The sequence below is a fragment of the Halichoerus grypus genome, chromosome 14, assembly GCF_964656455.1.
Source record: "Halichoerus grypus chromosome 14, mHalGry1.hap1.1, whole genome shotgun sequence".
NCBI lineage: Eukaryota > Metazoa > Chordata > Mammalia > Carnivora > Phocidae > Halichoerus > Halichoerus grypus.
In genome coordinates this window covers 12,772,959-12,798,355 of record NC_135725.1, presented here as the reverse complement: position 1 = coordinate 12,798,355, position 25,397 = coordinate 12,772,959, and the positions used below count along the sequence as shown (strand labels likewise).

At 47.2% G+C, this 25,397-nt stretch overlaps 2 long non-coding RNA genes across 3 annotated transcripts in view; one reads left to right on the top strand and one right to left on the bottom strand.

The window, feature by feature from the left end:
- The window catches only part of LOC118551845 (uncharacterized), an 87,494-nt gene that overhangs the window by 19,574 nt on the left and 42,523 nt on the right, over positions 1–25,397 (bottom strand). The gene's annotated exons all lie outside the window — the stretch shown is intronic.
- LOC118551847 (uncharacterized) overlaps positions 20,166–25,397 on the top strand; it is a 29,073-nt gene continuing 23,841 nt past the window's right edge. For both annotated transcript variants that reach the window (XR_013443966.1, XR_013443965.1), the window contains exon 1: positions 20,166–20,406. This is a non-coding gene — a long non-coding RNA (uncharacterized LOC118551847). The remainder of the gene's footprint in view (positions 20,407–25,397) is intronic.

Below are 25,397 nucleotides of genomic sequence, written 5' to 3'. Positions count from 1 at the left end.
TCAGCTGTGGTGACTTACAGTTCCTGGGCAAACCCATTCTGGGCTCACTGTGCTCCCATTCAAGAAAGCACATCAGAACTCAGATAAGTAGAGCAGCCTTATGATAGGAAACAATGCCAATATGCCTTAATTTTTTATTAAATCAATATTTCTAAACTTTGCTCTTTTGTCTGTTATTTTATCTTTCATTACTGCTCTATGTATTACTATCTACGATTTTATCATCATACTAGGTTGAAAATCTTGATTTGGTCCAACCAAGAGCCAACGAAGAGGAATACCCTGCCCAGATCACACCATTCCTAAGTGGTTTTGCTAAAACGAGTCTTCCAAAGCAGGTCTTGGTTCCCACCACTACACCATAATATCCGACTCCCAGTCCTGGGCGTGGAGAAACTTTTGTTCCTAGCACTTCCCGACTCCCCTCTCCATGCCCTCTCCTCTCCCTGAGGCCCCTCCTGCTACCTTCTTGGGTCTAAGTCTGTCCTCAATGGGTAGAACCCACCTTTCTCCCCACCTGACTCCCATGCCCAGGGCCTTTCTCAGCTAGCTATCTCAGAGAAAAAGCAACTCAGCCCACATCCCAATGAAGATGGCTAGGCACTGCGCATGACAGCGGTTCTCAAATATTTTGATCTCAGGATGCTTTGCGCTCCTCAAAATTATAGACAATTCCAAAGAGCTCCAAAATAAACAATCAAAAAAACTAGCAAGGAGAATGGCATTGTTTTGTGTGTTTGCAAAGCTCTTCAGCGTCTGACTTATTAGAAGACAGCTGGATCCTCCTGTCTGCTTCTGATTCGATCTGTTGTAATATCACATGTCCTGTAGCCTCTGGAAAACTGAGAGTTTAAAAGGCAAATACTGTCTTCATATTACTATGAAAATAGTTCTGACTTCACAGACCCACCTCAGGACCCGCAGGTGTCCTAGGAACATACACTGAGAACTACTACAGAGACCAATAAATCTGGAGTTGGAGGAGCCCCACTGTTGGTGACCACTGATATGTCAGCTTGGGCATGAACTCATGGGTAAGGAAGAGGCTGGTACAGACAGTAACCCTATTTTAAAAAGCTTTTTTAAAGCTTCTCCCAAAGATATTTATATAAAAAGAGACCATGCCTAGGGACGTGTCTGAATACCAAGATATGGCTCTCTAGCGATGGGACATCAGGCAGGTAAGGAAGCAGAGATGGAAAGTGAATTTTGCAAAATGGCGGCGGTGGTGGTGGTGGGTATCCCTCAGGTCACCCCTTCCCGACATCCCCTGGCTCACGTCATGCACGTGTCCTCCTGATGGAAACATCCCAGCTAGGGTTTGCATGTGTTCTGTTTAGGCCGGCAGTGGCTATTATATTTGAGTCTCAATCCACACTGACTCATCTGAACCCACTTCTGCCCACGGCACTGAGCACGCAGTTTTCTGCGAGGTTGCCCTGAGGAAATGAGTCCTTTTGATTAAATGACCTATTTGAACCTGCCGTTGAGCCTCTCTTTCTCCCATCTGGGGAGCCCTCGCCCTCCCACCCCCACCCCATGCCATAGGCAGGGATGGAGTCTGGGAGTCATCCCCATCTATTTTCTCACTAGATAATGAGCAGGAATTCTTAATTAGACTGAGTTCTTTAGGAATCGTTGCTGTGGGTGTTATAAATAATAGAGTGCGGTCTGCATTCAGAATTGTACAATGTATTTTTGGCAGTCTGGTGCACTCTGCTATCTTTCGTGGCCATGTAGGACCAAGAGCAAGCACTAAGGCCACAGTCCTGCCAATGAGGAACCAGGGTCTCGAGGATCTTCCGACTCGCGTTTTAATCGAGTCACATTGCCCAACCCCCAAAGAGAACAAGGCCTGAGGAAGGTGGTGGGGCCCTAGGCACTCCCCCCCCCCCCCCGCCCCGCCCCGGACTTGCAAGGGCTCTTGGTTTCCATTTGAATATGGTGAAACCCATGACTAAAATGTTTGAAGGAAGGAAACTGTGGCAAGGGGAGAAATGCAAATGCCCTTATCTGCTGCCCTAAAGTAGGCATTACTGATCTGATAATAGAGCAGGCAGGGGACAGAAATAAGGGGACCGCAGTTAGCAGGAGAGCGCATGCTCCCCCTACAGGGGACGGCTCCCTACCACACCACACAGCGGGCCCCGAGGTGCCCAACCTTCGGATTTTTCAAGAGAGCCCAAAATCTGGATTTTTTTTTTTTAATGTGAAATCTCCCAATCCTTAAATGTTTAACCATTTTTAAACAGTGCGTTTTTCCCCAATAAAAATTCAACCAAAACAAAAAACAAAAAACAAAAAAAACATTTTCCAAAACAATTTTAACAAAAAAGCGAGCTTGCATCCCGTAACCCACAGTCTCGTTTCTCAGACCGCAAGACTGTTTCTCCCAACCCCAAACACTGTGGCTCCTGCCTCATACCGCCCAGGGCTCTGTTTCTCTTTGTTCGTGGCTCCTACGATGATGAAAATTTGCACTTTATACTGTCACAGAGCACGGAGTCGTGCAACTGATATTTCACAATTTCGGGAGCTGATTTCCTGTACTTTTTACAGATCTGACATGTTTACACAAGAAATAGTCTTCCTCTGGAAGGTTGCAGAAACCACCGCGGCCTCGCTACCCAGAACCCCCAAGGTGCCTCGCTACCCAGCACCCCCAAGGTGCCTCGCTACCCAGAACCCCCAAGGTGCCTCGCTACCAAGCACCCCCAAGGTGCCTCGCTACCCAGCACTCATTTCCCGGCATGCCTTGGCAAGGATGAGTCCAAGTGGAAATATCAATCAGACTAGTCAATCAAATCTAAATCCTAGGGGAAAACCGGAAGGCAAGGCAGGGCAATGGGCAGAGAAACAGAGGAAAATAATATAAAAACAGTTCCATTTACAAAGTACAGTTCTCTCTTCCCAGGGAGCTCAGAGAAAGAAGGGTTTTGTTCATGTTTTATTACTGTTACAATCTATTTATGTAGCCATAAACAGCACACAGTATTGTTTTGTAGATTTTAATCTTACACAAATGATAGGTTATACCATATTCATTCTATAGTCTGTTTTTTATTCAATATTATGTTTTTGAAATCTATATTGCTATATATTGATCTGTTTTATCACTTGAATATATAATAATTTATTTAGTCATTCTCCTTTTGATGGACATTTAAGGTGGGTTTTTTTATACCTACTATTATAAATAATGTTGTATGCCTGCAACATTAAGAGTTTCTCTAGAAAAAAAATTGCTGGGTTGGAGCAAACATACTTTCATCTTTTCTAGATTTTGTCCAAATGGCCTTTCAAAGTGGTTCCAACGATTGACATTTGCACTAACAGTGCACAAGAAGTTCTTCTAAAAGGGTCTTGTTTTTCCCTGTGCAGTCCTGAACACTGGTAAGGTCTAGATAGTCCATGAACACAGTTAAAAATACGACTCTATAGGAATGCAGAACATCTCCATAGGCTACTCAGGGAAATCTTGAAAACTAATAAGTAGGACAGAATCAAGCATTTACTCTGCTTTCTGAAGGAACTGTATGTCAGGACAACCAAACGGTTGACATGGAAAGTTTCTCTCCATAGCTGTCTCCCGGCCAATAAAGAATGATAAAATCAGAATACGACCAATTTTCAACAGTAATGAATTGATATATCCAGACAATGAACATCAGTGGTTGCTCACAACCCTAAGGGAGAGATAACCCGACAGAAAATACAAGGCCAATTCTGAACTCTTAGCGAAACAGGAAGAACAAGGAGAAGAATCTGACCAAACCCTTAATTCTAAAGACCATTGTGCATGGACCACAAAAAATAGAGAAACTCATAATGACACCAGGGGAAGATGTGACACAGAGCCAGCAGGATGGCCGGTTCCCAGGTTGCTCTTGGACCAATACTACCATCAAAGCACTAAAACTCTGAATGAGTCTTAATGCTCCTTGAAAAATGCATTCATGTTCAGGGAAGCTGAGCCATTGCCCCTCTTCTTGACTTCCACAATCGTATCCTTAAAATAAACCCCCGTTAACTGAAGTTCCCGATCTATCTGTTCCTTCGCAGAAAGGCATCCTACACATGACGAGGGCAGTACAAAATTCCCTCCCTAGCCCTGGTACCCAAGTACTTCCTGCCCCCCACCCGGCAGTTCCACTGACACACCCACTGAATGAATTCAGAGAACACTGGGAGCCAGTGCTGAATGGGAGGCAAAGAGAACACTCCTTCAAGATAAAAGATGCCATTTGCTTAATTTCCCTATGTTGGGCAGCCATCAGACCACCAGGAAATAGAAATGATCATTTGTGGAGCTTTATCCTTTATACAAAAATAAAAGCCAGAGAACATCTCCAGAAACTGTGACCATGCAGAGGGCTCTGACTTTTCTACAGGGAGGGGACTTCTGAGGCACTGTAAACACGGCATCAAAGACATGAAATGATTTCTTAACAGAAGGACTAAAAAAAGCAGAACAGCTCCCCTGCTTCTCGTGGTGTCTCAATCTTTCCATATTTAGTGAGCAAGAGTCAAAAATACCCAAACTCCTGGGAAATTCTCAGGAAAAGAATTTATTTTTTGCTCAGCATAATTTGGTTCCTTTTGTGGCTTTATCATGCGAGGCTCTGGATCCCTTATCCTTGAGAGAGAGAGAGATGGGAAAGAGGATGGTGCATGATTGTCAATCAATGATCCGAAGATTCCTTTATCATTGGGCCATCCTTCTAGCAAGTTCATAGGAAATGAAGGAAATGGAGTCAAAAAGAATAGGAGCATGGCCTTAAATAACACATCACCCTTAGATGAAGAGCACGAAGCTGGGATGTCACTATTTTATTCACCCAAGATGACAGAGACCTCACATCATCCGTGACCAGATAGCAAAGGAAGCAAATTTACTGAAAAACCACCCCATGCACCGAGGAGGGTGTTGATTTTAATTGCCCTTAATTTATACTGCAAGTCAGACAAAAGGTGACACTTCAGAGAAGATCATGATTTTTTTTTTTTTAAACCAAAAGCCCTGCGATCATGGTGTCCGTGAAGACAGAGAACTGGGTTCTGCTGGAGCCATTCTCTAAAACTGCAAGACATTTTTCCCTCTTCCTCAGAACAGCTGTCTCTACCTACGGTCCTGGGCTGCCAGCCCGTGTTCCAATTTGGGACCTAGAGCCAGATTTGAAGTGACCGTGAGTGCAGGACTCCGAACATCAGCTGAAAGGGAATTCAGTGCAGTTACAGCTGAAGCGACCGAACCTTGTAAAAGGTCTAGTATTTGCTCCAGGTGTTTCGTGCATGCTATTTTTAGCCCATTAGTAATGGCTGATTTAAAAGTTCGCCCCATCCAAACTGGACTAAACCTTGGGAATTAAGCTTACTCCCAAATGACACGTCTGCTTGCTGTGGACTGAATTGTGCCCCCTCACCAAATTCATGGGCTGCCGCCCTCCCCCTCCCCCTTGTGACCATATTTGGAGAGGGGGCCTGGCTCAGGTCATTAAGGCTAAATTAGCTCACAAAGCTGGGGCCCTAATGCAGTAGGACTGTGGCCCTTATAAAAGAGGAAGAGCGGCCTCCAGCTTTCTCGTTCTCGGGTGCTCGCTCTCTCGTGCTCACTCCGAGCCCACACCCAGGACCGGCCAAGGGAGCGCACAGTGAGGAAGTGGCCCATCTGCAGGCCAGGAAGAGGGTTGTCCAGAAACCAAATTAGTCAGCACCTTGGACTCGGACTTCTGGCCCCCAGAACGGTGAGAATTAAGTCTCTGTTGTTCAACCCCCCACCCCAGCCCGCCCCCCCCCGGCTGTGGTATTTCATTATGGCGGCTAGACTAGCTGACTCATATACTGCTACATTTCAAATGGCCATGACGATGCGACAGACAAAATCCATCATGTCTTATAATCTCAGGTTTCCTTTTTTAAGATTTACTTATTCATCTTAGCACACGTGTGCTCACGCGCAGGGGTGGGGGCGCTGGGCAGAGGGAAAGAATCTCTGGCAGACTCTCTGAATGAGCCACCCGGGTGCCCCTATAATCTCATCTTTCTAGTCTTGTGTATAGTCATACACTTTGAGGATCTTTGAGTTTCACAGAATTCTAAAATATGTCCATCGTGGGATATCTTGCATTGTGTTACTGGTAATGCATGTTTGGGGCACTGTGGGGAGGACTCCGTCAATGGTTGAGCTCAATGGGAAGAGAGCTTAGATCAGATCTGTACTGCCACCTCTTGGACCCTGGGCTTGTATGTGGGGGTAGTTGGGGGGGGGGCGGGGGATGCGTCAATTACAGGTACTACAGATTTGCCACCGCTGCTCAGGTCCAACATCCCACGTGGAGACCAAAGACCCAGCTCTACCTCTGAATTCTTCCATTAGCTACTCTGGGCCAGAAACATTAGAAAGCAAAAAATAAGTCCTCTAAAAATATTTGAGCCTGGGTTTGTTTACTCATCAGCAGTCAGATGAGAATAGTAATTAGTGATACCTGTTCTGACTCTCAGGCTGGTTGATGAGATCAAATAAGATAATGATTATGCAAAGGCTTTGTAAACCCAGATTCTCCTATCAGATGATACATCACTTAGATGAAACCCATAGGGATGGCCACTTATCTTTCACCCAAATGTAACCCCTTCTGGCTGCGATCCACACATAGGCATTTCACCATGATTACAAAATAAAAGCAGATGGGACCATTTTTAAGCATTGAGGGTTGGTTTGTTTTTTGTTTTTTTTTTTTTGAGGGGTGAATATTTTGCAAAGTTTCCATTTATTATATGTGTTTGAGGCTGCATACAAAATGTATAAAAGTATATGCTGTAAATAATAATAGAACCAAGAAGAAAGAACACTGTCAGACAAGATAGAAATTTTGGATCTGAGCTTCCTGGCAAGCAAGGAAAACATAAAACAATGCAACGACAGACTTTTCATTTTCAGAAAGAAGAAAAAAGTTTTACTTAAGAATTGTAAAACAAAAGAAACTGCCTTGTACCAAAGATAGCCAATATTTTCCCATTGAGCCTCCCATTTGCCTCTGTAAATGCAGACCCAGTGAACAATGTCTCTCGAGAGAACTCTAAATAGAAGATTGTCCGTGTCCCCGAGAGCGAGGAGAAACTTTGTGGCAGAAAGTGAATTTCAGAAGCACCGGGTGTGCCCATGAGGCAGTCTGGAACCGTACTAAGAACATGGAATGGAGAATCTAAAAACCGGTCTCCCCATGTTTGGTTGTGTGGCCATGGAAAAATACTTTAATTCTCTGAGTCCTGGTTCTCCCATAAGAAGGAATAATTAGGGGCACCTGGGTGGCTCTGTCGATAAGCGTCTGCCTTCAGCTCAGGTCATGATCCCAGGGTCCTGGGATCAAACCCCACATCAGACTCTCTGCTCCGAGGGAAACCTGCTTCTCCTTCTCCTACTCCCCCTGCTTGTGTTCCCTCTCTGGCTGTGTCTCTCTCTGTCAAATAAATAAAATCTTAAAAAATAAATGAAGGAATAATTAGACTGACCTCAGATGATTGTGAAAAGGCAAAAACAAAATCTATTGGGCAGACACTTCATCTGTAAAGTGCTAAGGACGTATTTATTAACATTCCTGTTTTATAGGCCTGAATGTGTCTAACGTAGCGAAGCCCAGTGTGTACTGAATGCGTGCTAATCTGACACGCTCCCCCTTGGAGATTTAATGTGTCCGTTGGCATCTTGCAGGCCTGGGAAGTCCTACAAACAATGCTCTGTTTAGCTCATTTTCACTCAGCATTTCCAGACTGACTTGACTACGAAGACCCCACTTCCCTTTTGCATGACCCCATTCCATATGCATCCTTTGAGAATGTGAAACTAACCCAGTGTTCTCGACTGGGGGTGATTTCCCTCCCCCCTCCCCCGGCAGGAGACATATGGCAACATCTGAACAACTGGGGTTGGGGCAGGGGTCAAGGTGCTCCCGTCCTCTAGTAGGTAGAGGCCAAGGATGCTGCTAGACCTCTTACAATGCACAGGACAACAAAGGATTACCTGATTCACAATGCCAATAGTGCTGAGGTTAAGAAACTCTAAACTAACCCTTTCTTTGAAATTACTTTTATTTTTATTATTTATATTCTTACAGGTCTAATAGGCCCAGAATCTATTCTCTTCTGTGATTCCACAATATCTTCCCTCCAATCCTGTGTAGTTGGTCCAGCTCATGATCTTTAGTGCTCTGGGACTTCACACACAACCCAGGGGGCCCAGCCCTCACCCCTGATGATTCTGATGAGACCTCCTATTAGCCACGTGCTTTCTAGGCCTCAGTCATAATCACACAGCTGCGATGCATGTCAGCACCACCCCACCAGCTTCCTCCTTCTCTCAGGACCACCCACCCTGAATCTTCTTCCAGACTGTAGGTCCTTTTTGGAGTGCACTGTCCAGATCCCCACCCACTACTCCAGATATTGGGGGGGCCTGTCAGGGAACTGGATGCTTCCAAGAAGGGACGACCAATACACTTCCCAGGCCACAGTCAAGAGCCAGAAAACGTCACCTCCTAATTACAGTCTGGGAAATGCCTTTCTTTTTTATTAATTCATTTAGTTATTAGAGAGCGAGCACGATTGGGGGGAGAGGGAGAAGCCGCCCCCCCCCGCCCCCCGCTGAGCAGGGAGCCTGATGCGGGGCTCCATCCCAAGACCCCGAGATCATGACATGAACCAAAGGCAGATGCTTAAGCGCCTGAGCCACCCAGGCACCCCTGGGGAGCGCCTTTCCATGTGCAGTGCATACAAATATCAGCTAAAATGTGCCCACGAAGTAACTTTCTTTGCTTTCCTATGATTAAACTGAAGTTTCCTTTTCAGCTCCTATTCTGCTCAATAGCAGAAATTTTGTCTCCCCAAACTTAGGATCCCTGTAGATGATTGTTTCCTCATGTGTCCCCAGATGCCAGGGGAAGTGGGGTTCCTGGGCCCTCTGTGTCATCATCTACCACGCTGGTATCACAGAGGGGTCCCCACCCTCACTGTCTTCTGCCCTGTTATTCTGGTTCCTCCTTGTGTCCCCTCCCTCTCTCTTTGCTGCATCCTCGGGGCTCTCAGAAGCTCGGGATCCTGCCTGTGCTTCTCACACTCCCCTGGGCTTCAAGAAACCCAGAGGGTTTGTCTGAGGCTCTCCACCTTCCACACCATGCTGGGCCCTTCCTTGGGCTCACCCCAGGAAAGAGGGGTACAGGTCCCCTTTGGCCTCAATTTCCCAAGCCTTGCTGGGGAGCCATTATTCCTCCAGACGTGACCCAGGGACTTGCAGGCCCCAGGAGCCCTTGTCAGAGACTCCCTGCTCCCCAGAATCTCTCCTCCCCAGTCTCCAACCTCCATTCCGGGGCTGCTTTTCCCTGTTTGCCTGCTTTCATTTCTTTTTCTACTCCTCCTGTGTTCCCAGTGCCCTGAGCTCCCCTTTGGAGCCATCCTTTTGAAACTCCAAAACTTAAGCTTTTGAACGTCAAATGCTTTTCTTGTTTTTTTCTCCCCCCCCCCCCCCCTTGAATTACCATCTCTGCCAGGAGTTTCAAAAGTCTGTTTAGACTCTTAGCTCTCTCTGCATTTTTGCTGAGTCATTCGCTCTCTAAGAGAATAAAAGCAGAATGTCTTTAGCCTGAATTCAGGGAAGGGCTAGGGGTACCACGGAATGAGGAAAAAAAAAAAAAAAACTTCGGTTAAATCTCAATGTAATTATCACACAATCATGAGCCCTGCCCTTGCCACGGTGAGTCCACTTTAGTGGCCTGTTTGTCTTCTTACATCCAATCTTGAGAAGGTTTAGAGTTTCATTCACTGGAAGAAGTGTGTGTAGGGATAGCAAATAGGTTTCCCTCTCAGTTGCCAAATTCAATCGATGGGTACTGGCTGCCAGAGTAGCGTTCAGAGGCACTTTGAGGCCTCAGCTGGGCTCCAAGGGCAGAAATGGATTAGTCACATCTGCCATGGGTCAGGGAGGAAAAGTGAGAGAGCCTGCAAGCCAAGAACTCGGCATCACCGGCTTCTTGTTACCTGCAAACCTGGAGATTCATCTAGAACCTTCCTTTTCCAGATCGTGTAAGCAAATATTATTAGAAGACCTGATGGCAAGCCTAGGATAAGAAGGAACCCCAAGTGTAAAGGATGTTTGGCTAAAGAGGCAGGATCATCCCAGGACCAACACTCCAAGCGGCATCCCCTGGGACTGGAACTAGGAGACGGGCAGGTGACAGGATCCCGGCATATTGATCCTCACTGCTCCGCAGCTCCCAGGCCTGCCCCCAGGGAGGAGCGGCAAAGCTTATCGTTTGTATTCTCTGGAGGAAGCACAAAAAGCCTGATGGCGGGGCGCCTGGGTGGCTCAGTTGGTTAAGCGACTGCCTTTGGCTCAGGTCATGATCTCAGGGTCCTGGGATCGAGCCCCGCATCGGGCTCCCTGCTCGGCGGGAAGCCTGCTTCTCCCTCTCCCACTCCCCCTGCTTGTGTTCCCTCTCTCGCTGTCTCTCTCTCTGTCAAATAAATAAATAAAATCTTTAAAAAAAAAAAAAAAAAAAAAAGCCTGATGGCACAAATCGGTTATTCATTCCATGGGCAGTGGGAGCCACTCAAGGTTTTTGAGGGGAAGAATGACAAGCTAAGAGACGGCCTTTAGCAAAATGAATCCTACAGCCACAGATCGAATGGAGGGGAGAGTCTGCAGGCCAGGCGTCTTTCCAGAGTTGATGCAATCGTCCAGGAGCGATGTCTTCACGAAGGAGAATGCACACGGAGCTAAGGGTGGACACAGCAGAGTTCAGCAGCGGGACCCCTCACCTGGACTCACGCCACGTCAGGCTTTAGCAAAGCTCCAGTATTACCAACTTTCTGGATAACTCCTTGTGCCCATAGGCTCTGCCTTCACTTTTAAGGGAGCAAGGATTTGCAAGAGTCAGAGTTCTTCAACAGAATGTTGCTGGTCTGGCCGGAGCTAGGGAGGGCCTAGCTGGGCACCCAAAAAGGAAGAAGAATACCCTCAGGGCCTGGAGCAGCAGGCAGTGGGCCTGCCCTCTTCCAGGTGCCTGCACGGCCGAGGGAAACTTCTGGTGTCCGGGTGGCTCTAGGCCATCCTGAGAAAGGTCAGGCGGCACTGGGGTTATGACCATGGCTCTGTCCCTCTGGGCATTTGTCCAGCTCCTGGAATAATTCTTCCAAGGCACAAGTCAGCTTCTCCCACTGATCTAAACTAAACCAGAAACACAAAAACAAAGCTGGGCACAGCACAGGGAGGACTTTGCCAAGAAGGAATACACTCTGGGCTGGGGCTGCTTTGGACTGTTAAGGCAGGTGGCTTGAGAACAGGATGATGGTGTGTCCTGGGTGAGGGGAGGAGGAGTGGGGAAAAACCTAGAAACAGTAGGAGCCAATGACCACGGTCTCGTCCCTTCAGCAAGATGAGAAAGATCCCATTTCTCACCAAGGTTTGGGATACCTAAATCCTAAATCCCCCACCCTTCCCCTACATTTACTTGCCCTTTCTCTCTGTTTCTGCCTTATCTTCCCTCCCCAATTTGCCTTTCTTGCTCCCTCCCTGCTCTCCCTTTCCCCCATCCCTCCCCCCAAACCTGGCCACAACCGAATGTACTTCGGGCTCAACCTGAAAGGACCCCAAGCAGAACATGTAGGGCCATCTCTTCTTGATGCCCAGTCCCTGCGTGAACCCGGGCAGGTGTCCCTGGAAGATGGAGGAGCTATCCAGAGTCCCCTTCCTCACTCATTCCTAAACTCGCACTCACCAGCCAGGAAAAAGGTTTGGGTTCTGTGGCCTTGGCTAATCCCCCTACTGTCTGGCTCTGCTGGTTTCCCTTATTGAAGACACATGGCATGAGGGGATGGGTGGGTCAGCCTTCATGCTGACCACAATCAGTGGGTCAGTGAACTCACCCCGCGCCCCAACCCCACAAGAGAAGAAGAGGCTGGAGGCCCAGGAAGGCCGCGAAGAGACAATGCAAAGAGCCTCCCATCCAGGAAGAAAGAAAGCACATTCCAGGTGGGGATGGCAGAGTAAAGGACCCCAACCCAAACGGAGCAAGCCCATTCTGGAGGCAGTGAGTTGAGAAGGCCAGCCTGAAAGGAGTTTTGTGTTGGGGGCAGTGGGAAAGAAAGCTAAATTGGAACTAATTTGTCAAGAGCCTTGAATGCCAAGTCAAGAGTTTGGGATTGATCCATTCATAAGAGAGAGACATGGAAAGCTGCTGCGTGGGGGAGGAACATTATCAAAATGATGTGTAAGGAGACATCAAATAGGACCTTCCTGTGGCAGGTTGGCACTGGGGCCTGCTGGTGAAAACGACAGCAGCTAAATAGCACATATGGTCAGGAATAGAGGGGGAAAATGGGGCCAGATGCCACACTCCCCCAGGACTTATTATCTGTGCTTCCACTGTAATCTGCCCACTTCAAGCTAGGTAAGCACTTTCTGCCAGGGAGGCAGTGGGAATCAGGAGACACTGGCCAGTGAATACAGTGGCTTTTTCTCTGTGCATCGGGGATGTGCCTTCTCCATCCCACCCCCTACCTGTGTCAGGAAGGGATTCCCATGAAGATGCACCCGGAGGGGCTGAGAACAGTCCATTCCCTGCTTAGACAATCAGGGTGCTTCTCTCCCTCTGAGCCAGGAAGAAGGAACCCAGAGTGACAGGTGGAAAGAGGAAGCATCTGTGGGGCACCTGCCTGGCCAGTGTTTGGTACAACTATGGTGGATGAGATTCCCATGGGTCACGGGGACACCTCAGAGAGTAGCTGTGCTCAAAGACCTAGATCATATGATTCCATTTATATGTAATATCCAGAATAGGCAATTTCATAGAAAGCAAATTAAGGATTGCCAGGACTGGAAAGAGGGTAGAAATAAAAAGTAACTGCTTAATGGGTATAGGGTTTCCTTTTGGGGGGATGGAAATGTTCTGGAATGAGGTAGTGGTGATGGTTGCACAACACTGTGAATGTAGTAAGTATTACTAAATTGTATACATTAAAATAATGCAATTGGTAAATTTCATGGTAAGCATATTTGAGCACAATAATTTTGTTTAAAAAAACATAGCAGCTGAGCTTCAGATAGCTTGTCAGTTATCTCCCGGGGGGTTGCCTGTGAGGAGTAGAGACCCGGAAGCAGTGTGCCAGGGAGTGCGCCTTCAGCGATGGGAGGCAGGGGTCAGCCGTGTGCAGGCTGGAGTCCTGATGTCCCCTGCCAGAGAACAAGGCCAGGCAGAATCTTCTGAAGAACTCACGCATGTGCCCGGTGGTAGTATCCGTACTGTTCGCGAGTATCTCAGACCACCCCTTCTGGGCAGGTGGAAAGTTTGCATTTCCTGGCCCCTTTCCAATTGAGCGGAGTCATGTGACTAGTTCCGGCCAGTGACGTGCGTGCAAGTGTAAGTCACTTCCGGCTCGGACATTTCAGTCCTGAGGCAGGACCTTCTGTGAGTGCTTGTCCTGCTGGTCGAGCACCGATGTTGGAGACGGGCTGCCCATCAGCCTGAGTCCCTGAGGGATCTGGTGAGCAGAGCGTCCACTGATGGGGGTGGACATGCAGCATAGAGAGAAGTCAGGCTTTGCTGATCTGAGTTATTCAGATTCAGGGGTGGCTTGTTACCACAAAATAACCTCACCCATCCTGGAAGAATCAGCATTTGGACTCTTGCCCCTTAGACAGCCTCACCGGGCCCTCGGTGTCAGCCAGTGACTTTTTATGGACAAGAAAGACAAAACTGTCTCAGTAGCTAGACGGGGAAACAGATTTTTCCCTCTTCCTCCTCCCCCAACATCTACTGAACGCCTGGTAGAAGGAGAAGACATGAAAGGCTCTACCACGCCTTCCTCCTCCTGTCCCTATCCTTGAGGGGAGGCCAAGAAATGAGAGTTAAATTAGAGAGGAGATTAAATTTCTAACCAGACTGGGCTAAGCTGTAATAAATTGGGGTGACCAGAATGCTGTACGAGCTCCCGACGTGACAAGAAGGGGGAGTCTACTGGATTTGGCTGAAGGCGGTGATTGGGGCCCCAGAACAGTCAGTTGGGGTCCTAGCAGGAAGCAGAAGTCACCCTCAAATGAAGGTCATTCAGGAGAGTTTAATAGGACAGGACTATGTACAAAGGGGTGAACAGGTGAAGGCTAGCAGCCAGTGGGGAGACCTTATCCGCCCAAGACCTGAAGGGGAGAAGGAGCTATGGTAGGGGGGCCATCTGACAGCAGCCGTGGTCTATGCGAGAGATGCATGGCCACTGCCAACCCTCTGCCCACTGGGGAGGCAGCCCAGGAGAGAGATACCCCAACCTCCTCTCCCTCCTGTCCTCTGCTTTCCTGCCAGTGCTTCCCGACTGGCTGAACCCAACGGGAAGGTAGCGGGCGAGGGAGCTCTTTGATTCGTTCAGGGCTCAGAGCAGGACGGAGCAGGGTGGAGGACTCGTCAAAAGGGGTAAAGGGAGGCTATCAGGAATCTCCCTATCCTTTTTTTTTTTTAAATAAAGATTATTTATTTATTTGAGAGAGAGAGAGGGAGAAGGAGAAGCAGGCTCTCCACCGAGCAAGGAGCCTGATGCAGGCTTCCAGGACCCTGGGATCATGACCTGAGCCGAAGGCAGATGCTTAACCAACCGAGCCACCCGGGCACCCCCGGAACTTCCCTATCCTGAGTGAGACTGCTCCATAAATTGGTTTTAGGTGTTTGGGGAAGATTTTTTAAAAACAGAGTTGTATGGGGGCGCCTGGGTGACACAGTCAGTTAAGCAGCCAACTCTTGGTTTCAGCTCATGTCGTGAGCTCAGCGTCCTGGAACTGAGTCCCACATCGGGCTCGGCGCTCAGCAGAGAGTCTGCTTGAAACTCTTTGTCCCTCTCTGCCCCTCTCCCCCTGCTCTCTCTCTCTCTCTCTCTCAAATAAATAAAATCTTTAAAAGTACAGTTGTATGTTACTAATGTAACACATTGTTACATGAGTTTCAGGTGTACAACAGTGATAGAGCATTTCTCTATGTCACGCTGTGCTCATGGCGAGTGTGGCTGCCATTTGTGCAAAGAAAAAATGACCCCTTCCCCTAGGTAGACACACCCGCATGCTAGCTGGCATGGCTTGGTGAGCGGAAAACATACGGGATTTCGGCTGTTGCTGCCCCCTTGGCAGGAAGGTGACCAGGCAGGGGTGGGGAGTTCTATGCAGTGCACAACCTACACAGCTGTACTCTGTGGCCCTGACGTTGGTGATGAACCATCGAGCAGATTGAACTCCGGAAGCCTAACTCCTCCTTTTCCTGGCAAAGTTCGTCTAAGCCTTTAAGACCATTTATCATCTTCCTCTACAACTCTACCACAATACCACTGGCTATATTTCCAATGCCGTACCTTTCATCCCTGTGATTTATTCACTTCATAACTGGAGGCCTGTATCTAGGGAGGTTATTTTTTTATCGCTGATATTCTAGATGAGGCAGGATGGAGTGGAAATAAGAGGGCCCACTTAAGAAACGACTATGATGGTTCTCGTCCAACAGTGAGCAGAAAGGTAGAAGGGAAGGAGGATGGAATAGCCTCCAGGAGACTAAAGGAGGGACGAGGATCAAGAAGAAGAATTAACCCGGGCGCAGGTGGCTAAAGAGATGGGCTGGGGAGTTCTCTTGGTGTCCCTGGTGACCATCCGGGGAGATACTCCAGAAGAGTGGCGAGGATGAAGGCTGCATCAGTTAGTGTCCCCACAGGAAACAGATGGACACCTTCCAGTCACCCGCCGTGCCTCCCGACTAGAAACCTGGGAGCAAGGAGCCCAGCAGGGGCAAGAAAGGCAGAGAATGGATCTATGGGGAGCAGAGGACAATCAGAAAAACCACCAACTGGGAGGGAGCAGGAAGTAAAAGCAGGGATACAGGAAATTGCAGGTAAGTAGCAGACTCTTTTCTGGGTCCCAGAAGAGGGATGAAGGAAGAACAGCGGTGTCAGGCAAAGGTGGGTGCTCTCCAGACCAAAGAGACCCAGGTGCACTTTGCGCTGAGACTCGGTTCACTAAACCACAGCCCTGGCGTCATGGCGATGGGTTAATCCTGGCTCACGTCATGTTGAGAAGTCTCTACCATTTCAGATGTCCCAGAAGATGCCAAGGATGAAGCAAAAGGGGCGACAACATTGCAAGTTCCTGTTGGCTCTCACTATCCATCTGTCACACAAGAGAAGGATAATCTTTTAAGAAGAGGAAGACTCTCTAACACAAAAGCTACTGTATCACATCCTGGGCTCTGGATCTAGTTCAAATCATTTCTTTCTGGAGTTGCTGTTGCCAGAGGGATTTAGAACAGCAAACAGTGGTGGTCAGTCTAGGTGAAGCTGCCTGTGCTTTTCATCCCTTCTTCCTGGGCGTTTCAGAGAAATCGGCGTCTGACTTTCCAGCGACAGCCGACTGTGGAGTGCCGATTGCACTGTGTTCATTTTAAAGGGTTCATTTAGAGCCACGCTCTGCACCATCACTCATCAGCGTGGTTAGAAAGGAAGGAGTCGCTTCCCTGCCGTTGGAATGGTGTGCAGTGAGCATCTGAAAAGGCCGGCCGATTCTGAATCGCCAGTGGGTAATTAACTAAAAGAGCCCAGACTGCTGCATTCAGCATGAAGTGAAAATGCTCAGAAAAGAGGAAGATGATAAATGGTCTTAAAGGCTTAGACGAACTTTGCCAGGAAAAGGAGGAGTTAGGCTTCCGGAGTTCAATCTGCTCGATGGTTCATCACCAACGTCAGGGCCACAGAGTACAGCTGTGCAGGTTGTGCACTGCATAGAACTCCCCACCCCTGCCTGGTCACCTTCCTGCCAAGGGGGCAGCAACAGCCGAAATCCAGTATGTTTTCCGCTCACCAAGCCATGCCAGCTAGCATGCGGGTGTGTCTACCTAGGGGAAGGGGTCATTTTTTCTTTGCACAAAGATTCTACCCATTTGTCAAGCCATGTTCCCTGGGAACTGCATCACCCAGAGGTGGAAGGAGGGGTCTATTTCTGATTCTCTGAAAGATGTCGTGTAGGCTTACAGCCACCTTGGCCAAATTCCTTCTAGCTGCTACTGAAGCATTTACTCCTTCTGTCTTGCCTGAAATCGCATTACATCATATTCAGAGCATGAGTGGGGGAAACTCAGAAAAGACAGCAACAGTAATGACAAACAACAACAATCCCTCATTTGGGTTTAGCCTTTAACATTTTAGAAAGTACTTTGCTCTACAGGATCTCATTCGATCCTCAGAAGGACCCCAGAGGCAAACTGCATAAGGGAATCCCTCCCCAGTGAACTTCTGTGGGCTGAGACCTCCTCTGATTTCAAATTCTCTGCTCTGTGCACAATATAAACCCAACAAAACCTACACATTTGGAAAAGCTTCTAGTTACTGAGCTAGGCAGCCAGCACTGATTTGCCTGTCTTCTGGTTGACAGAACAGTAATTTTCCTCTGGGGATCTGCTGCCCTTCACAGTCAACATTCTTTCCAGGGAGAGAGAGACCCGCAACTCAGGCCTGGCCCTTGAGACCACCACCGCAGCGACTGGTGCAGAAATGGCCATGTGATCCACCAGAGCCAATGAGAGCCCTGCGATCCACCAGGGCCCTGAGACAGGAAGGGGTTCACCTCCTTTCCGCTGGTCTTGGGCCGGGGTGAAGTTGTGTCTAGAGTTGTTGGCTCTCAACTAAGCCCATGTGGAATGTGAGAATAAAGCCAATGTGGGTGATAGGACAGGCAAGAAGTGACTAGAGGCAAGGTCCTAATGACATCATTTGAGCCTATAGATTGAGTCACACACCCAAGGACTTTTTATTTACTTGAGCCAATATAGTTCTTTTATTATTTAGGCAGCTTGAAATGCATCATCTATTTCTTACACCTGAAATATCTTGGCTAGTTCAGGTACTTTCTTCCTCTCCTATCTCATTTTCCACATGCAGATGCCATTCACAGCCCTGGGGACCAGCCTAAGGTTCACCTGCTGAAGACAGCCACAGAAATTCCCCCAGCGCAGTTCTGTGGCTACTGACCAGCTCTACACGGCAGCCTGGAAAAGTTAGAAATGTTCCCTTTTCCAGATGCCCAGTGGAGTCGCCTCGCCTGCTGGGAATGGTGGGGTAATCGAGTCGTACAATGAGGACACTTCACTTATTAGAAGTTCAGTGCTCTGATTGTGCTTGGACACCTGCATCAGATAGACCCCTGATGGCTCCCACTGGGAACGGAGGCGACGTGCAGGAAAGAGAGTCTTCTCCCCCAAGCGTGGGACACAAGTCCTCCCCTTCAGTCTGCCTGGGCCACCGTAGGCCATAGTCACCACTGGATCTATAGCAGTTACCAGGAGAATGCTTTACATTAGACTAACCAGGATCTACCCTGGTGCTGGAAATGGTGTCACATTGGGTATCCCTAAGTCACATTGGGAAGGACAGATGCCCAAACTGGAATTCTGTTGAGAAGAAACAAGTAGGGACTAGATGTTTGAGTTAGATCAAGAATGTTCAATAATGTCTTGTAACCACTACTTGACCATGTGACCCTGGGCATATCCCTCTAACTTTTTGGGCCTCAGTGTGTGTGTCTACAAACTAAAGAGGACAGAATCAAGGACGCTGATTACTCTTGGAATTTTTTGATGTTTCTTTTTTATTTGAAGAATTTCAGTGTGTCTCCACACTTGAGACAGGATTACAAGCTGTCTTGTGAGTATGGGAAGGAACTAAGGTGACTTTTAAAGACAGTATGGGATCCATGTGTCTACTCCCCAGATGTGCTTTTTAGCACTCAGTGGTTTTGTTTTTTTTTTCTAAGATTTATTTTTTTATTTTGAGAGAGCTCGAGAAGGAGCAGAGGGGGAGGGAGAAGGAGAGAATCTCCAGCAGACTCCCCACTGAGTGCAGAGCCCCACATTGGGCTCAACCTCACCACTCTGAGATCATGAACCAAACCGAAATCAAGAGTCAGACGCTTAACAGACTGAGCCACCCAGGTGCCCAGACAGTGTTCTTAAAAGTGAGAGATTTGGTAAACAAATCCTTATGTATGTCTTCTCAAAAAAAAAATGGCGCCAATCAGCCACCCCTGAGTCAATGTCACGCCTTGAGCTGGTAGGACTCCTGTCTCACGGCAGGCCTATAGCTCCTTGTTGTTCTGTATCCTGCTCATCTCCTCCAGCATTAGCTGCCTGACCCCATCCCCACCCCGGGAAAGTGTGCAAGGCTGCAAATCCTGGTTTACAGAGCACTGCCCCTCTCCCCCCCACCCCCGCTACTGCATAAGCTCACGTAGGGCTTCACCACAATCCTATGGGACGTGCAAGGTGGAGACTTTTCCTCCCCCCAACTATAGTCAAAAAAAAAAAAAAAAGTTTTTTTCCCAATTTCTTTAATACAAAGTCATATTCTGTGGCATATAAAAAGTAAATCCTAAGCAATGATAACCTTTATAAACAAACGCTGGATTTAGCCTTTTCTTTTTTCTTCTGCGCATGGTCAGATCACACAACTACAGCACATTATAAATAGCTGGCAAGATTTTTCAATCCTGATGCCAGATGCACCCCAGACCACATAACTCAGACTCTCGGTGGGGTAGGGAGGGGGTGGGGCAGACATGAGTAGTTTTTTAAATCCCCGGGTTTCTTTTTTTTTTTTTTTAAGATTTTATTTTTTAAGTAATCTCCACAACCAATGTGCGGCTCAAACTTAGAACCCTGAGACCAAGAGTCGCATGTTCTGACTGAGCCAGCCAGGCACCCCTAAAATCCCCAGTTTTCTAATGTGACCTCCAGGCTGAGAGCCGCTGCCCAGGAGACCCACTGCATTAGCATGTGCCCCAAAACCAATGACTACCCAGCTTCAGTGAAGGAAAGCACGTGGGTGAAATACTTCCCAACTCTCGGCTATAGGAAAAATACAGCTGTTACCAGATCTTTAAAGTCTAGTGATTCCCTGGATCTTGGCGGGAGGGGAGGTGGTGTTCTGTCTCTGAAGGGAGTCTGAGCTTTCTTAATAGGACCGAGCTGAATGGGAAGTCCTACTCCTAACAGGTTTTAATTAAATCATAGTCTCTGGTAGGATTGCCCATTACCCACCATCTCACATGCAGACCGGTGGGTGGCCTTACTTCTGAACGTACCTCTAACAGGAGCTATTTATTGGACTCCTTTGCAGAAGACCATTATTTTATGACTGGACTGCAGAAGACCTTACCTAAAAGGGGCCAGAAAGGGCGCCTGAAATGTTCCAACTATTCACCAGGCAGAAGCACTTAAGCAAGAGAGACACCTTCAGCTGGAGAAGCTCCAACTCGGGCCTCAGCCAAGGGTGTGTCCACGTGTGACCTTGGCCAGAGATTAGACACAGGCACGGGAAGTCCGCTTGGGCGGCCTCAGGACACTGAAGGTAAGGCAGTGATTTAGTGCAAAGTATAACCTGCTCTGTGAAAATATTCTCAGGAGTACTTAGTCATCCCTTGACCCAGGGGTGGAGATGAGCACTGTGTTGGGAGCCAAGAGTTTGTTCTCCTTGTGTTCGATCTTTGTCTCTACATAACGTCGAGGCTATAAAGCATTATTAATCACCAAAGGTGTCTATTAGGCAGATATTGGCTTAGAGCTATGGAGGATGCCTGGCAAGGTCTGGCTCTAATTTCTAGTTGGTGCTTATTAAATATATGCTGATCGATTGATAAGACCTTCTCAGAGAACAGATAAAGCACACCCCCAGTAGCCAGCACTCACCCACAGGCATTACTAAAATGAAGACTACTCTTTTTCTTTCCTGGTTCTCACTGTATCACCGCCACTTATAGTTTATAAGCCCCCTGTAGACTTACAGGCTCATTTCTATAACTCTTGCTCAACATGAGGATCCCATCACATTTCGAGATATGCCTAGCCTATCAGATGATAGAGGATCACCTCTACCATTTGCAGAGATATAAACCCAACTATTGACACCAGTGGGCCAACACGAGGCAGCACAGTAGCTCCAGGAATTCACTCAGCAGTTGAAGGCTCTTAGCGCCGGGCCAGGAGCCATGGGAAGGATCTGATGCTGGGGAGAAGGTGGTGCTCCTCTATGAGAGAGCTGTGTGAAGTCAATTGACTCACTTTAATCTGACCCTCAACCCAATCTGAGCTGGAATGGGAATGAAGCTAGGCTAGTTAGAGCCGGTGAGCAGTTCAAGGGCAGATGCCAGGGAGCTATGCCGTGAGCTGTTCTCCGCTTGTACATCACTACGGACCATGGATCCCAAAGGATGCACCATAATAGTTAGAGCTCTTGGAATGGCACATTACTGAATCTCAACAGAAACCAGCCTAAGCAAGAAAGATTTTAATGGCTTTCTGGTACAGTAGTGGTTGGATCCAAGTGCTTAAAAGGTGTCATCCAGAATCCCTCAACTCGGATGTCCTCCATGTCGGTTTCACCTTCAGACAGGCACCCTACAAGTGGGGGCAGTAATAATTGCTAGAAGCTCCTGGCTCATGTTCCACCAGCTTAGCATCCCCAGATAGTTCAAGCAAGAACCTGGGACTGATTTCCCACTGGCCTAGCCAGGGGCACACCATCTCTGAATCAGTATCTGTGACCGGGACAGTACAATTCTCTCACTAGCCCACCCTCTGTCACATGCCCCCTCCTCTTTGAACATGGGGGGTCCAACCCTGATCCTATAGCTCTTCCCTGCACTGAGCTGGCCCTGTTTGCGAATCCTGGAGTCATGATACCTCTTCTTACCTTCACTGTCATAGATTTTCCTGCATCTAAAACTTAATAGGCAATTCAATCAATAATTTTAAAATGAATGAGTGAAGGGGTGCCTGGGTGGCTGAACTGGTTAAGTGTCTGACTCTTAGGTTTCAGCTCAGTTCATGATCTCAGGGTCGTGAGATTGAGCCCCGTGTCCGGCTCCTCAGCAGGGAGTCTGCTTGAGACTCCCTCCCCCCCTCCCACTGCTCACACATGCACTCACTCTGTCTCCCTCTAAAATAAGTAAATCTTGGGACACCTAGGTGCCTCAGTCGGTGAAGTGTCTGCCTTCAGCTCAGGTCATGATCCAGGGTCCTGGGATCGAGTCCTGCATCGGGTTCCCTGCTTGGTGGGGAGCCTGCTTCTCCCTCTGCTGCTCCCCCTGCTTTACTCTCTCTCTCTGACAAATAAATAAATAAAATCTTTAAAAAAAATAAAATAAGTAAATCTTTAAAAATAAATAAATGAATGAGTGAATGAATTTGGTTGAGGGTAGAAACAGGGACCATTTAAATATTCTACAGTGTTTGGTAATATTCCTCAGTGGAGGATACAAAAGCAAAGAGGCTAAGATAAAAGAAGAGATCAGGGGAAGCCATCAGGGCAGAGGCCAGATCGGAACAGAGTCTTCAAGGATGGGTAGAGATAGAGGGGGAAGGAAGAGGTGCATTCCAGGCAGGGACCCAACATGACCCTGGGCACTGAGATCGGACAAGCCCCATGCATCCAGGGGCAGAGAGAAAACCTGCCAGGCTGAGCTGCATAGGGGGAAGTCATGGGTCAGGAGTGAGGACGGTAGGTAGGGCAGGGCCAGTTCCAAGTCTGGGATGGCCACGTAAAGAGGAGACCCTGCATTGGCATTGAAGGGAGAGAGGAAGGGTTTCAGTTCGGGTCAGGGTGAGTGGGCCGTGTCAGCAGAAGCACCAGATAGGAGAGTGATGATGACAGCTGTTTGGGAGAGATAAGCCTGGTGGAGATGTGGGGGTGGAGGATGGTCAGGGCAAAGACAGGCAGGGAGGTCAAGGTGATGAGGGCCTGTCCTCTACCCCTTCAGACAGCCTTTTCCAGCCCAGCCTCAAAAGGGCATTCATCAACCTGCCCCACAGCTCCCTTACCCTTTCTCTCTGGCTGTCTTCTTTTCCTGCCTCTGCTTCTCGAATGCATGTCAGATACTCAGTTATATTCAAGAAATTTTTAAAGGCACGGAAGCCACACTGAGAGAAGAAATAAAGAGTACTGTGAAAACAGACCCAGCCTTGCTGAGGGACTGAGGGGGATGACATCGAGTAAACCAAGGAAGATACAGCTTATTGTGACCATTCGGCAAGCCAGCTGAGTTTGAATCTCAGTTTTCCATTCACGGGCAGATCATGGGCAAATTCTCTCTTAGCTCTGATATTTCTCATCTGTATAATGGAGGTAATAATTACATTTCCCTCAGAGGCTTGTTATGAGAATGGTTAATAATGTATGTAAAGTGCTTGATTCAATGCCTGTCATTATTATTATTTGCATCTGGGAACAACATAAGCAGCCCTTTGGGTAGAACTCACCTAGACTTCCTCCGAAAGCTAAAAATTCCTCCAGAAAGAGGGGCCTTTGGAGACGGAGTTAAGTTCTTCTGCATGGGTCTTCAGGCTGAGCTAAGACTAACAAGCTCTGGTCACTCCTGAAAGATGCTAACCGCTAGAGGGAGAGTGGACTTCCAGAAACCACGGCCCTTAATCCCAGTGTCTCTTGTGATATCAACTCCGTGGGACCCAGCTAGCATTTTTTTTTTCTTACTGGAATAGAATAGAATAGAAAATAGCATCAGTTGTAGAAGAAATAGGTAGATATTGTTTCAAAAAGCCCTTTGTCTTAGATACATAATTCTATATGCGTATGCAACTTGTATTTCTCACTGTGGGTCATGGTCAACCATCAAGAGTTGAAATACTGCCTTAAAAGATATGCAGGAGAAAATTACCTATTTTCTTTCATTCTCAGACAGGCACCAGACAGATTCTGTATTAAAGAAGTCATCGTTCTTTTTTTTTTTTTTTTTAAGACTGTTTATTTAGAGAGAGCACACATGCAAGTGGGGGGAGGGGCAGAGGGAGAGGGAGAGAGAGAATCCCAAGCAGACTGCCCACTGAGTGTGGAGCCCAATGTGGGGCTTGATCCCACGACCCTGAGATCATGACCTGAACCGAAATCAAGAGTTGGACCAACCAACTGAGCCACCCAGGCATCCCAACTTTTTTTTTTTTTTTAATTAAGTAAACTCTATCCTATGAGTCTCGAACTCACGGCCCTGAGATCAAGAGTTGTACGCTCTATCAACTGAGCCAGCCAAGCACCCCCAGTCATTGTTCTGTATTAAAGAAAAATCAGATACAGGAGTGGAGAACTAGATGGTCCCCCATATTGTTAGGAATTTGAATTATTTCTAGAATGCTCTTCCTCTGGTGTTCATTAATATAAGTACCTCTCAAGGTCTAACCGGGCCCTTTTCCCCCCCACAGGCCTGTAAATGACCTGCATAGCTCTCTTTCTAGGTGATAACATCTACTCTCAGCACTTCCATTGGTTCCTCTGTGTGGCTGAATTTTGAAATACTTTTTTAGCTCTTAACTCCAGATCTTTATTTCCAAATGATGGCTGGAATTCTCTCCATTCTCTTTCCCCTCAAATTTAGCCTATCGGAAACTCAGTGTATCATCTGCTCTTTATAAAAAGAAAGGTAAAAAGCTTTCCTTGTGGTTCCATATACACTTTAGGATTTTTTTGTTCCAGTTCTGTGAAAAATACTATTGGTATTTTAATAGGGATTGCACTGAATCTATAGATTGCTTTGGGTAGTATGGACATTTTAACAATATTAATTCTTCCAATCCACAAGCATGGTATACCTTTCCATTTATTTGTGTCACATTTAATCTCTTTCATCAGTGCCTTATAGTTTTCAGAGTACAGATCTTTCATGTACTTGGTTAAGTTTATTTCTAGGTTTTTTACTCTTTTTGATGCGATTGTAAATGGGATTTGTTTTCTCATTTCCCTTTCTGCTATTACGTTATTGGTGTATAGAAACAACAGATTCCTGTATATTAATTTTGTATCCTGCAACTTTACTGAATTCATTTATTAGTTTTAATAGTTTTTGCTGGAGTCTTTAGGGTTTTCTAAGTAGAACACCATATCATCTGCAAATAGTGTCAGTTTTACTCCTTCCTTACCAATTTAGATGCCTTTTATTTCTTTTTTTATTTGATTGGTGTGGATAGGACTTCCATACTGTTAAATAAAAGTGGTGAGAGTGGACACCCTGTCTTGCTCTTGATTTTAGAAGAAAAGATTTCAGCTTTTCACCATTGAGTACCTTGTTAGCTGTGGGTTTGTCAGCATGGCCTTTATTATGTTGAGGTATGGGTTTTTTGTACCACTTTGTTGAGAGTCTTTTATCATGAATGGATGTTAAATTTTGTCAAATGCTTTTCCTGCACCTATTGAGATGATCATATGATTTTTATCCTTCGTTTTGTTAATGTGGTGGATCATGATGATTGGTTTGTGGATACAAACCATCCTTGTATTCCTGGGATAATCCCATTTGATCGTGGTGAATAATCCTTTTGATGTACTTTCTAATTTGG